Genomic DNA, 12,523 nt, shown 5'->3' with positions numbered 1-12,523 from the left:
ATATCAAATATGAATTTTTCTTTTAGGATTGATTTTTTTTATTACAGATATGGCTAAAGGGGATGATTTAAACTTTTATTATTTATTTTTTTACACTATTATTAAAATTGTATTGATCTAGTTTTCACTTTTCTTTTAAGTCCCCCTGGGGGAGCTACAACATGGGATGCTTTGATCGCTCCTACAGTATGACGTAATGCTATAGCAAGGGTCCAAAAGTGCCAGGAGCCGTGAGAGGAGACTAGAAGACCGTCGAGGTGACTAACAGAAGCCGCGAGGGGCAGGAGGATCGGGGCCACAATGGAAAGCACAGCGGCAAAGGAGTGAGTGAGGAGTACGTAGTGCAGCTGCATGGCAACCCATTGGCTACAGTGAGAACCTCCTGCAGCCAATCAGGAACTGGGGGGCGTCACCTGGCTGTCAAGCAGCCTAACCCTTGCCTCCACCCATCACATCCGGTGGAGACAAGATATAACAGTACCGCCCATTAGGTCTGCTGCCTTGCAGTGCTGGAATTGTAGGTTTTTAAATTTTCAGTCACAATCTATATTTTTTTTTAAATCCTAAAATTCTGCATTTGTCACCCTGACCACAGAGCCCAATAATAGTCTGATAATTCCTGTTCGGCAGAGGAAGCTTTACAGCCGTCCTCTCACTAATATCACAGGCAGGATTAGACAGAGGTGACACCTATATGTAGATAACACTACATGCCCTGTAGATAACACAGGATCCACCATTCATTATAGGTGATAACTGGTGATCTACTCCCATTCCTGCACAATTACCTCCACAGATCACAAAATATGCCTAGAATGGTTTTACATACAAGTCCATGGGTCCCCTCTTGTGCATTGTGTGAATGGCCCATGAAGCTGCTGTAAAGCCCATCTCTAAATGCTGTTAAATGTAGCTCAGGAAAGATGGCCGCCCCCAGAGTCCTGTATATACAAAAAAATTTTTATACAAATCAGAAAATAAAAACAGACTAGAAATATGGAAAAGGTTTATCCATCTGGCTTTAATAAAATAATCCCTTTGAGTTTCACCACTGCAGTAAGTGTTTATTCTGTAATTGCATTCCCAAATTGGGAATTGATGGAAAACCCAATAAAAATTGTAAATTTAAAAATTCCCAAACCTCATCTAATGTGTTAAAGTGTATCTAAAAATCTTAGTCAGTTATGCTGCAAACTTCTTCAGGCACAGCCTCTCTACTGCCAGCACACTTACGGCCCCATCGCCAGTCAACACAATGCTCTGTGTTTTCACGACTCAGTCTTTGTGATGGATATTTCTCTCGCTCTGTATATAATGTAGCAGCAGAAGACTAGAGCCCCTCAGCCGATTGTCCAGAACCCCAGTCTGAATAGGAGGATGCAGGGACTCTTTCACAGCTCACCAACTGTGCTCTCCACCTCTCATACCGGTCAACATGCCTGCAAACACTTCCTTGTGCGCTTGACTACAGTAGCAGCACAACATTAACCCCTTCCCGCCCCATGAGGTAAGGGTACGTCATGGGAGCGGGGTACTTCCCGCAAAATGACGTACCCTTACGTCATAGGGATAGCGCCAGATCATAGCAGATCTCGCGCTATCCCGCAGCGGGAGCCGGCTGTCAGTGATAGCCGGCGTCCCGCTACGACAGTGGGGGGGCATCAGAGTTGCGTTCACCTGCCGTTAACCCCTTCCCTGCCCCGATCTAAGTAGATCACGGCAGGGAAAGGGTTCACAGAGGGAGCGCGCTCCCTCTGTGACTCCAGCTGTCTCTCACGATAACATCGCGAAAGCCCGGCTGGTTGCTGTGGCAACAGGATGCCAGGTACCGGAGTCCTGTATTGCCATAGCCTAAGATCGCTATAGTAAGCGATATGGCATGGCAGGGGAGAAGTCCTGCCATGCCTTATCGTAGCGATCTGCAGTGCTGAAGTATATGTTCCTCAGAGGGACATAGATGGTGTAAAAAAAATTTAAAAAAAAAAAAGAAAAATAAAGTTCAAAAAATAAAAATGTAAAAAAAAAAAAAGAGGTTAAACCCTTTTTTTAATGCTTTTTTTTTATCAGTTTAAAAAAAAACAACACATAATTGGTAACGACGCGTACAATACAATGAACATGCTTTTTATCCTGCACTGCAAAAAGCGTTTAAAAAAAAAACACTAAAAAGCTGAGGCACAATGCTAATTTTTAGCATTTTGCATCACAAAAAACGCAATAAAAGTGATAAAAAGCCGTATGTACCTCAAAATGGTACCAATAAAAACTACAGCTCGTCTCACAAAAAATAAGCCCTCACAGAGCGTTGTCCATGGAAAAATAAAAAAGTTACAGGACTTTGAATGCAGTTGATTTTAGAAAAAATAATTTCCAAAAAAAGGCCTTTTATTGTGGAAAAACCTAAAAAAAATAACAATTTTGGTGTCGTTGTAACCATACCGGCCCGCAGAAAAAATGTAGTGTCATTTATGCTGCATAATTAACGCTCTAAAAAAAAAAAAATACAAAACTCTAGGGCAGAATTGGTGCGTTTTCTCTCCCTACGATCATAAAAAAAATTATAAAAGGTTTGCAATATAGCCTATGTACCCCAAAATGGTACCAATAAAAACTACAGTTCGCCACGCAAAAAACAAGCCCTTATACGTCCGCAGCGACGAAAAAATAATAAAAGTTATGGATATTGAAATATGGAGATGAAAAAATACCAAAAATTCTTTGGTCCTCAACGCCAAAATAGGCCATGTCATTAAGGGGTTAAAAGGGTTTTCCAGGGAAATACCACTGATTACCTATACTCAGGATAGGTCATCAATAGTTGATCAGCTGGGGACTGTCGCTCGGATCCCCAACCGATCAGCTGAGCGGGCGCAAGTTGTCAGCGCCACAATAACACTGAGGTTGAAGAGGAAGCCTCTGCGCCAACCTCCTTGTAGTGACCGACACTTGTAACTGCAGGCATGGCTCTTATTAAAATCTGCGCCAGCTGTGCCTGCAGTTACAAGCACAGGCCACTAAACGAAGGTCAGTGCAAAGGCTTCCGCTCTGAACTCTGTATTTGCGGCGGTGACAGCATGCACCCGCTCAGCTGAACAGTCAGGGTCCTGAGTGACGGACCCCAGCCGATCAACTATTGATGACCTATCCCGATGATAGGTCATCACTACTATTAACCTGGAAAACCCCTTCAACTCTGCTGCCACAATGATCAATAACAACATGCATGCAATACGCCATCTTTTACACGTCTTACATCCCCGCTACGTGTTGAGCAACGTGTCATTTGATTGAATCAAACATGCACAGGCTCCCCCTAGCACATGACCGGTTGCAGGGCATTCCCTGCACGGGCCATGACAGTAGCTGTTACAAATACCAAAGTACACAGTTAAAGAATATACATTTAGGTTACGTCATCATCCTCCAACACAGCTCTGTCACAACTATACCTGAAGCATGCCACCTACAGTGCTGCACATACAATAGCTGTTGAGGTAAATATACCAATATTGTATAACACATATATTGCTGTCCGGGTAAATATACTAGCAACTTTATTCGGTGTGTTAAATTAGCCTAAAATTTGATCTGTGATCTTAATTTGTAACTACAAATTACCTGATCTAGCCTGAGTGGATGCTTTAGTACCATGGAAGTGTTGCCCATGTCCTTGGCTACTGAAGGGTTTGCCTGCAAATATGCATGAGATACACCTTCAGGATATAATCACACGGGGCAGAAACACCGCAGCAAATCAGCATAAAGACCCACGTCAAACTCCGCACCGCAGTTGTGGATTTAGAATAGGAATCAGCTACAAACCAGCAGCCTAGTTTAGTAGCAATATCGCTCCTCCTCCCCTTGGAATACATGGTGCCGTCAGCGCACCCGAGCACAGGTTCCCCGGCAGTCTCTAGCGAGTGCCGAGCCGCTAGTCAGGTGTTTCCACTTCCGCATCACCTGAAAAGCAGCTCAGCAGTCACTGGCGGCTGAGCAATATAGCTACTAAAATCAATATGCAGCCGATTCCTGGTCAAAATCCACAACAAGGTGCGGATTTTCATGCGGAAATGCTGTGGGATTTACTATTATCAAATAAGGTAAAATATGATACACAAAGCTATAAATAAAACCATCCCTACATGGGCCGATAGTTGCCCGAATAATCATCCAACAACAGGGCACTCAGCGAGACGTCGCTAGCCATTCCGTATCGGCTCACTGAAAGATAATGACTATTGCGCAGCTTCTGGCTCGTGTCAGTAGGACTTGCTCAATCTTTGAATGACTCCGGTTTAGGTGGCCTGCAGACGGCCGGGTCGGATCCCGCTGCGAGAATTCTCGTAGCGGGATGCGGTCCCGTGCCCCTGCACAGCCCTGCGGCTCACCAGCTCCCAGCGTCTCCTCTCTGTGCTGCTTGCTGGCTGCCGCCCAGCCGGCACATGCGCAGAGAGGAGCTGGCTTATCACCATTGACATTTCTGTGTGGCCGTCTGCGAGACCGCACAGAAATAGGACACGCCGCAATGTGTTTTTACGCAGACACATCACGGCCGTCTGCCTAGGATTGCGTTATCTAATGCAGCGGGCACGGGCGGAAATTCTGCGGGAAATCCCGCCGCAAAATTTCTGCCTGTGTGCAAGGGGCCTTACTGTGAATAGAGGCAGGTGGCCAGAAGAGATCTCTGATCACTACGCCTCCAATAACTAACTTCTGTAAGAGCAGAGCAGCGATAGTCGCTATAACAGCAGTCAGACTTTTCTGTCCAAACAGTTTTTCTAGATTTCTTTTTAGCTAGAAAAACAAGAGGTTAAAACATATGTAATAATATACAGAACCAAAAGTAAGCCTAATCTGTGCCCCTAGGAAAAGACAAGCAAACCTATGTAACATTCACTGTAATACATGAACCACATACAAAGGCATCAATTTAATGACTACATTTTGCAGCGGGCGACGTCCTGTAAAGGGTTAAACAAAGTGCAGAATGTCTTCAGACAGCCATCAGATGGGGAGTCACTCAGGAAGCTTTACATGCCCGGCTGCCCTTCTGTCAGCACATAGCAACTATACCATTGTATTACCAAACACAAACATTTCATAATCTGTGAAACACATTGTAGACATTTCCCAACAACATTACTAATCATCTGAAAGGGACGCATTTCATAACGGCAGCCACTTCCTGCTCATCTACAGGCCGATTGAAGAGCGCCGATGCTAAATCATTCTACAATAGTATGATCGGGACGCTCTGAAAACGCATGTACGTTCGCTATAGTGTGACGTATATGTGATGTGCAGGGAGCGCCATCACCTGCTAGCGCAGCGCTATCAGTACTTTTTAATATACTTTTTGGCGCTGCCAGGCCCGCTCACATTGGCATGGTCCCGGCAGCGCCATGTTTGAGTAAGCTGTTCAGCCTACTTAGTCCGAGGTGTTATAGATTTTGTGTGCAAAATAGCACAGTTCAGTGCGTGGTAGCAGGCAGGGCCATTTGGTGCGCAATTGCGCACCGAAATAGAGCATGCCGCTTGTTTTCGCTTGCACAAACAAAAGCCTGTATCAAGGAACCCATTGAAATCCCTGCGTTCCATTCGCTGCGTATTCCGCGCACAGATTTTGCGTGCTCAAATCCGCCCATGTGCAGCCACTCTTAGTGACGGGTTGTCTTCAGGTAACTTGCATTGCAGTTTTCTTGAAGTTTATATCTTTGTATTCATGATCATTCGTGAAGAGTTCCGGCTCTGTACAGACTGCAGCAGCCCGGACTCATATTGAAGCCACCGAATTCAATGGGAAGAGTAAGAGTGGCTGCAATACCAAACCGGACCACTGTGTTGTGTATGGAGCCATCAGCTTCCAGCCCTGTACACACTGACAGCAGTCCAGCAAACAGCTAAATGTCAAGGGTCCCAAGTGGAGGACCCTCACCAATCAACTATTGGTGACCTAACCTGCGTATGGGCCATCAATGGTTAGGATGTGGATAACCCTACTAACATGTCATTTATATCGCAAGATGAACTACCGTATATACTGGAGTATTAGCCGACCCGAGTATAAGCCGAGTCAATATGTTTTACCACAGAAAACTGGGAAAACGTATTGACTCGAGTATATACTAGGTAAAAAAAAACCTCCATACTCCCCTCCCAGCCGGCATCTGTGTCTGTGCAGTTCTGTCAGCGCTGTGTAAGTAAGCGCTGTGATTATATTAAAGGGGTTGTCCCGAGGCAGAAACGCAAAATTTTATATTAGCCCATTCCCCCTGTCACCCCCGTCATAAACCAGCCCTTTTGAGCGGTTATAAACCGCATTGTACTTACCGGTTCGCAGAAATAATGACTTTTAAAACTTCTCCCTCTAAGATGGCGCCTGCGGTTTCCCTGGATGCGTTCCACGGTGCACCGCTCGCTTCCTGGAGGCCTTCATGCGCGCTCCCGAGACGCCGGTCACGTGAGCAGGTGACTGACGTCATCGGTGGAGGCGTGCACTTGCAAATGAATGGAACGCCGATCCAGCCGCCTCATTGGCTGGTCGGCAGAAAGCGTCACAGCGGGAGGTGGAGTCTACCGGAGAAAACAGCAAACAGCTGTTTCTCCCATCTCTTGACCACACAGAAGCGCAGGTAAGTGCACGTTTATGCGGTACCTCACCACCCCCCCCCCCAGCACCACAGACATCTCCCCCCCCCCCCAGACATCTCCCCCCCCCCCCAGACATCTCCCCCCCCCAGACATCTCCCCCCCCCCAGACATCTCCCCCCCCCCAGACATCTCCCCCCCCCCAGACATCTCCCCCCCCCCAGACATCTCCCCCCCCCCAGACATCTCCCCCCCCCCAGACATCTCCCCCCCCCCAGACATCTCCCCCCCCCCAGACATCTCCCCCCCCCCCAGACATCTCCCCCCCCCCCAGACATCTCCCCCCCCCCAGACATCTCCCCCCCCCCAGACATCTCCCCCCCCCCCAGACATCTCCCCCCCCCCCAGACATCTCCCCCCCCCCCAGACATCTCCCCCCCCCCAGACATCTCCCCCCCCCCAGACATCTCCCCCCCCCCCAGACATCTCCCCCCCCCCAGACATCTCCCCCCCCCCAGACATCTCCCCCCCCCCCAGACATCTCCCCCCCCCCAGACATCTCCCCCCCCCCAGACATCTCCCCCCCCCCAGACATCTCCCCCCCCCCAGACATCTCCCCCCCCCCAGACATCTCCCCCCCCCCAGACATCTCCCCCCCCCCAGACATCTCCCCCCCCCCCAGACATCTCCCCCCCCCCCGACATCTCCCCCCCCCCCAGACATCTCCCCCCCCCAGACATCTCACCCCCCCCCAGCACCACAGACATCTCACCCCCCCCAGCACCACAGACATCTCACCCCCCCCAGCACCACAGACATCTCACCCCCCCCAGCACCACAGACATCTCACCCCCCCCCAGCACCACAGACATCTCACCCCCCCCCAGCACCACAGACATCTCACCCCCCCCCAGCACCACAGACATCTCACCCCCCCCCAGCACCACAGACATCTCACCCCCCCCCAGCACCACAGACATCTCACCCCCCCCCAGCACCACAGACATCTCACCCCCCCCCAGCACCACAGACATCTCACCCCCCCCCAGCACCACAGACATCTCACCCCCCCCCAGCACCACAGACATCTCACCCCCCCCCAGCACCACAGACATCTCACCCCCCCCCCAGCACCACAGACATCTCACCCCCCCCCAGCACCACAGACATCTCACCCCCCCCCAGCACCACAGACATCTCACCCCCCCCCAGCACCACAGACATCTCACCCCCCCCCCAGCACCACAGACATCTCACCCCCCCCCAGCACCACAGACATCTCACCCCCCCCCAGCACCACAGACATCTCACCCCCCCCCAGCACCACAGACATCTCACCCCCCCCAGCACCACAGACATCTCACCCCCCCCCCAGCACCACAGACATCTCACCCCCCCCCAGCACCACAGACACCTCACCCCCCCCCCAGCACCACAGACACCTCACCCCCCCCCCAGCACCACAGACACCTCACCCCCCCCCCCCCCCAGCGCCCACAGCACCACAGACACCTCACTTACCCTGGCGGCTGCTGGTCCCGTGTAGCTCCCGGCTGCTGATCGTCCCGGCTGGCTGCTGGTCGGTTGTCCCGGCTGGCTGCTCCTGGATGGTCCCGGCTGGCTGCTGCTGATTCGGGGTGAAAGGCAAGACTGCTCCTTCACCCGTTTAAAGGGACGCCGGGAGCTGAATAGCCGCCCCTGCGCGCTCCCCTGCAGTGATAGCTCGTCTGCGCATGCGCAGACTAGCTGTATCGCGCGGGCACGCTGGAGAGGCTCGTACACAGAGGGAAGAGAAGAGACTGCGCAAGCGCGTCTAAAATGGACTGGTGTGGCAGAAATTAGACGGCACCATGGCAACAGGGACACAGTGACAGCGCGAGGACGGAGGTAAGTAATTGAATAACTTCTGTATGGCTCATATTTAATGCACAATGTATATTACAAAGTGCATTAATATGGCCATACGGAAGTGCTTACCCCCACTTGCTTTCGCGGGAGAACCCCTTTAAGTGCCAGCCAATCACAGCCGGAACTCGATCCAATCACAGCGCTTACTTACACAGCGCTGACAGCGGGGGATTTGAAAGCCGAGCAGGGGGATGACAGAGGGAAGAATTCTAAAGCAACTTGCGATTGGCTGTGAATGATCGAGTTCTGGATGTGATTGGCTGGCGCTCGATCCAATCACAGCATTGATGGTGGGGGGATGACAGAGCCGAGCAGAGAGGACGGTGGGGGATGACAGTGGGGAGATTTCCAGCAGCTTGCCGCACTGCTGTCGGAAACGCAGGAATTCAAGCAGCTTGCCGCTTCACTGCCGAGGACACAGACGGCTGGGAGGTGAGTATGGAGGTTTTGGGTTTTTTTTTTAACCCTTCCCTGACTTGAGTATAAGCCGAGGGGGGCTTTTTCAGCACAAAAAAAATGTGCTGAAAAACTAGGCTTATACTTGAGTATATATGGTAACGCACCACGGCAGAAATTCTGCACAAAATCTCTGCCCGTGTGTATTCCGCATAAGGCCAATTGCCCACGAATGGATTTGTACCGTGGTTCCCGCGGCGGAATTCCGCAGCTATTAGGTTCTATTGAAGGACAGCCAATGTCGACATGCAGAATTTTACTGCGGATTTCCGCAGCAGGAAATAAATTGTGGCATGTTCTATTTTCTGCAGATTTATGCCGCGGGAGGTCTTCATTAATATATTAATGGAGAGCGTGGAAAAACGCACGTTTTTCCACGCTCACCAGAGGGCGCGTTTTGTTTATCACTGCAGTACTCCTGTGGCGTAAACCTGCGGGCGTATTCCGCAACGGTCGTGGGCATGAGCCCTGAAAGCACACGGCCAGGTCTGATTCCGCATGTTGGACCCCCGCAGTGGAATCCGACCCCGTGTTTGGCTGGTGACCCCTGCGTACCTGTCCACAGTCGTCTTTTGTGTATTGCAGATGTTCTGGGAAGTGCACATGCGCAGTACAGAAAATGCTGTGCCGTCGCTCATCAATGACGCGGAATCCATGACCCTTTCACAATGTCATTGTCAGGGCAGCTTCCATTGACTTCAACAGAAGTCGTCCACGTGGAATACGCACTGGAATAGGACATGCTGCGATTTTCCCTTCACGAGTAGAAAATCTCAATTATACCGCTGGTGGACATGGAAAAGCAACTTTCCATAGCATGTCTATGGGCAGTACTTTCTGTGGAATCCAGAGGCGGACGCCCACTCCGGATTCCGCAATGCAAATATGCCCGTGTGCAGCCGGACTAAGGCCTCATGTCCACGAGGAAAATCAGGCCCGCTCCGAGTAAATCCCGATTTTTGTCTCCCGCGGATCCGGACGGCTTCCATAGGCTTCCATAGAAGCCCGCGGGAGCCCCGCACGAAAATGGAGCATGGTCCAGATTTTTCATGCTACTTTTTTTTTTTAAATCACTTTTATTGACCATCCGCGGGTATTTATCTACTTGCGGGTGGTCAATGCATCCCTATGGGGTGCGGATCCGCGTGCAGGAGAAGAGTTAAAATCCGCTGCGGATTTTAATTCTTCTTTTGCCCGTGGACATGAGGCCTAAGAGTTAGGCCGGCTGCACACGGGTATACTTGCATTGCAGAATCAGGAGCAGGCGTCCGCCCCCAGATTCCACAGCTAATACCGCCTACACCAGTGTGCCCCAACTCCACTCCTCAGGGACCGCCAGCAGGTCATGTTTTCAGGATTTCCTCAGTGTTACACAGGTGATGTAATTATCATTGGTGCCTCAGACATTGCCACAGGTGTTCTTACTATAGGATACACTGAAAACATGACCTGTTGGTGGTCCCTGAGGACTGGAGTTGGGGACCCCTGGCCTATAACATGCTGTTGAAAACTGCTTTTCCTACACACATTTTACTTCTTAGAACAAAACTGGGAAAAGACGGCAGATTATCAAAGAGTTAACATATTTCACATTGAACACGCAGAAAGTGGGCCTGTGCTGGTTCAGATGGCAGGCCTGGGGTAGTGCCCTCGGCAGGGCGGGAGTTGATGTGCATTATACGGTGATCTTGCACTGTCTTATGACCCGGATCAAGTTCACATTTGTACATTTGTCTATAGGAACTTCTGCCAAGAAACAAAAAAGTGACGAAGCAAAGATCCCCGGGGTCTGTATGGACAGTCGGTTTGTCGGGGGTTAATACGTTACCAGGCCGGCCCATCCGTTCTAGACCATCTCTCACTAGGGAGACCCAATATCCATGCCACGGGGCAGACCAAGGTAACCGGAGCTTGTACATTACGGGGGTGGGTGACGGGGGTCCCTGCCCGCACACCTGCTTTGCTCCCTTCCTCTTCCAACACCCAGCAGTTTGCCAGTCCCACTGAACAACTTGGCGACCAGCAGCCACAGACCCCCTCCCCTCCCCTTATTTACTAAGCTGTGGCGGCCTAAAGGGCCCCTGTGTGGGTCACGCAGTGCTTTACCACCAGGGAGACGGCAGTGAGCCGGATATTGCTGTGTATAGCAGCGTATCTCCTGCACGCAGTATGGTGGTGTTTTTATATTCCCAGCTCAGTCCCATAGCGGTGTTGCATAAACTACACATAGAGAACAATAGAGCTGTTCATGCGCAAAACGCGGTGAAACAAAACCTGCTGCCATCTTTGTCATGCACAGTTACACTTATGTACGCTAATGTGAATGGATCCGTGAAAATCCATGTACTTTTAGTGACTCCATCTCCTACTACGCGGGCGCACAGCACATAACATGCGGTGAAATCCCAGCCGTGTGAATGAGCCCTCTGTGCCCAGGACGCGGCACGTGCTGGCGCCCGGCGACGCCAACACTGACCAGGACGCGGCCCGTGCTGCCACCCGTGGTGCACTGCGGGCGTAATATGTGACGAAATCACTGTCGTATGAATGAGCCCACAGCTGGCTGGAAACAGCGAGTGGCGCCACCTACCTCCCTCGGCAGGACTCACAGCAACAAGGAAAGAAAGTGACAGATAAGTAGTTCCCCCACCTGGTGACATGGGGGCGTCTGTCTGTCTGCCTGCCCCCCCCCCATACTGCTACAGCAGGTGCACAAACCGCCCCCTGCTGGTTGGCGACGGAGAACCAGGAAGGACCCGCTGAAGACACACTAATTTGTATTGCAAATATTCTGCATCAGACATCGGCATCCTGATCACTGACAGCCGACAGCCGCCGGCCGCGGGACCCCCTGACGGACCCCTACTGCCCGGAGACCCGGGTGCGGTGTAACCTGCAGGACACTGCTCCCTAACACAGCGGCGCTTTATCTCCACACAACGTCCTGCATGATAGAAGGGCGTGCCCGCAGCACACAGCGGCCGTCTGCTCTACATACAGTCCTGGATACTACTACCGGCTCCGGTAATAGCTCCGCTAACACTACCCGACTCACCACCCGGAGCCAACTACCGTCCACCCGCCGTCTGTACCGCTGTGACCGGAGCTGCGCTGAACACCGCTGTCACTGCCTCACACCGCCCGGCCCCGCCCACTGCTCCTTCTCACACCGGATTGGCTGACGAGCCTGACAGGAAACACTGAGAAAACTCCAAGACGGAGGAGTGTGCAGAGCCGTTACTGGCGGGAAGAGATGGTGAGGGGATGCTGGTGTACAGCACTGTGTGGTGGATGCAGAGACTGAGTGCCAAACTGCAACCTAAAACCACTTATTTATCACAAGGTGCCAACACGTCAGGGGGCGGGGCTTATCACAACATGCTTTTACCTCTGTCGTTATAAAAGGACACGGACGCTTCAAAATAGGCAGCAAGCAGATTGTGACTGCTTTTGGATGCAGAAATGCTGCAGAATTTGCCTCGAAAATTTTTGCTGAGGACATTCTGCAGCATGTCTGCCACATGTAAACATACCCCAGCGGTAATAGTGACCCCCTTCCACAGCGGCCCGA

At 51.2% G+C, this 12,523-nt stretch overlaps 1 protein-coding gene across 6 annotated transcripts in view; it reads right to left on the bottom strand.

The window, feature by feature from the left end:
- Positions 1-12,118, bottom strand: part of LOC136625752 (complement component receptor 1-like protein) — a 108,133-nt gene extending 96,015 nt beyond the window's left edge. For 5 of the 6 annotated variants that reach the window (XM_066600219.1, XM_066600218.1, XM_066600215.1 and 2 more), the window contains exon 1: positions 12,008-12,118. The gene's annotated coding sequence lies outside the window, so the exon portion shown is untranslated. Of the gene's footprint in view, positions 1-3,618; positions 3,694-12,007 lie in introns of those variants that run through there. The other variant, XM_066600216.1, reaches the window with a different exon arrangement.
- Between the last annotated feature and the right edge of the window lie 405 nt (positions 12,119-12,523).

The sequence above is a fragment of the Eleutherodactylus coqui genome, chromosome 4, assembly GCF_035609145.1.
Source record: "Eleutherodactylus coqui strain aEleCoq1 chromosome 4, aEleCoq1.hap1, whole genome shotgun sequence".
Taxonomy (NCBI): Eukaryota; Metazoa; Chordata; class Amphibia; order Anura; family Eleutherodactylidae; genus Eleutherodactylus; species Eleutherodactylus coqui.
Note: the sequence above shows the minus strand (reverse complement) of the source record. Positions and strands in the feature narration are given on the sequence as shown.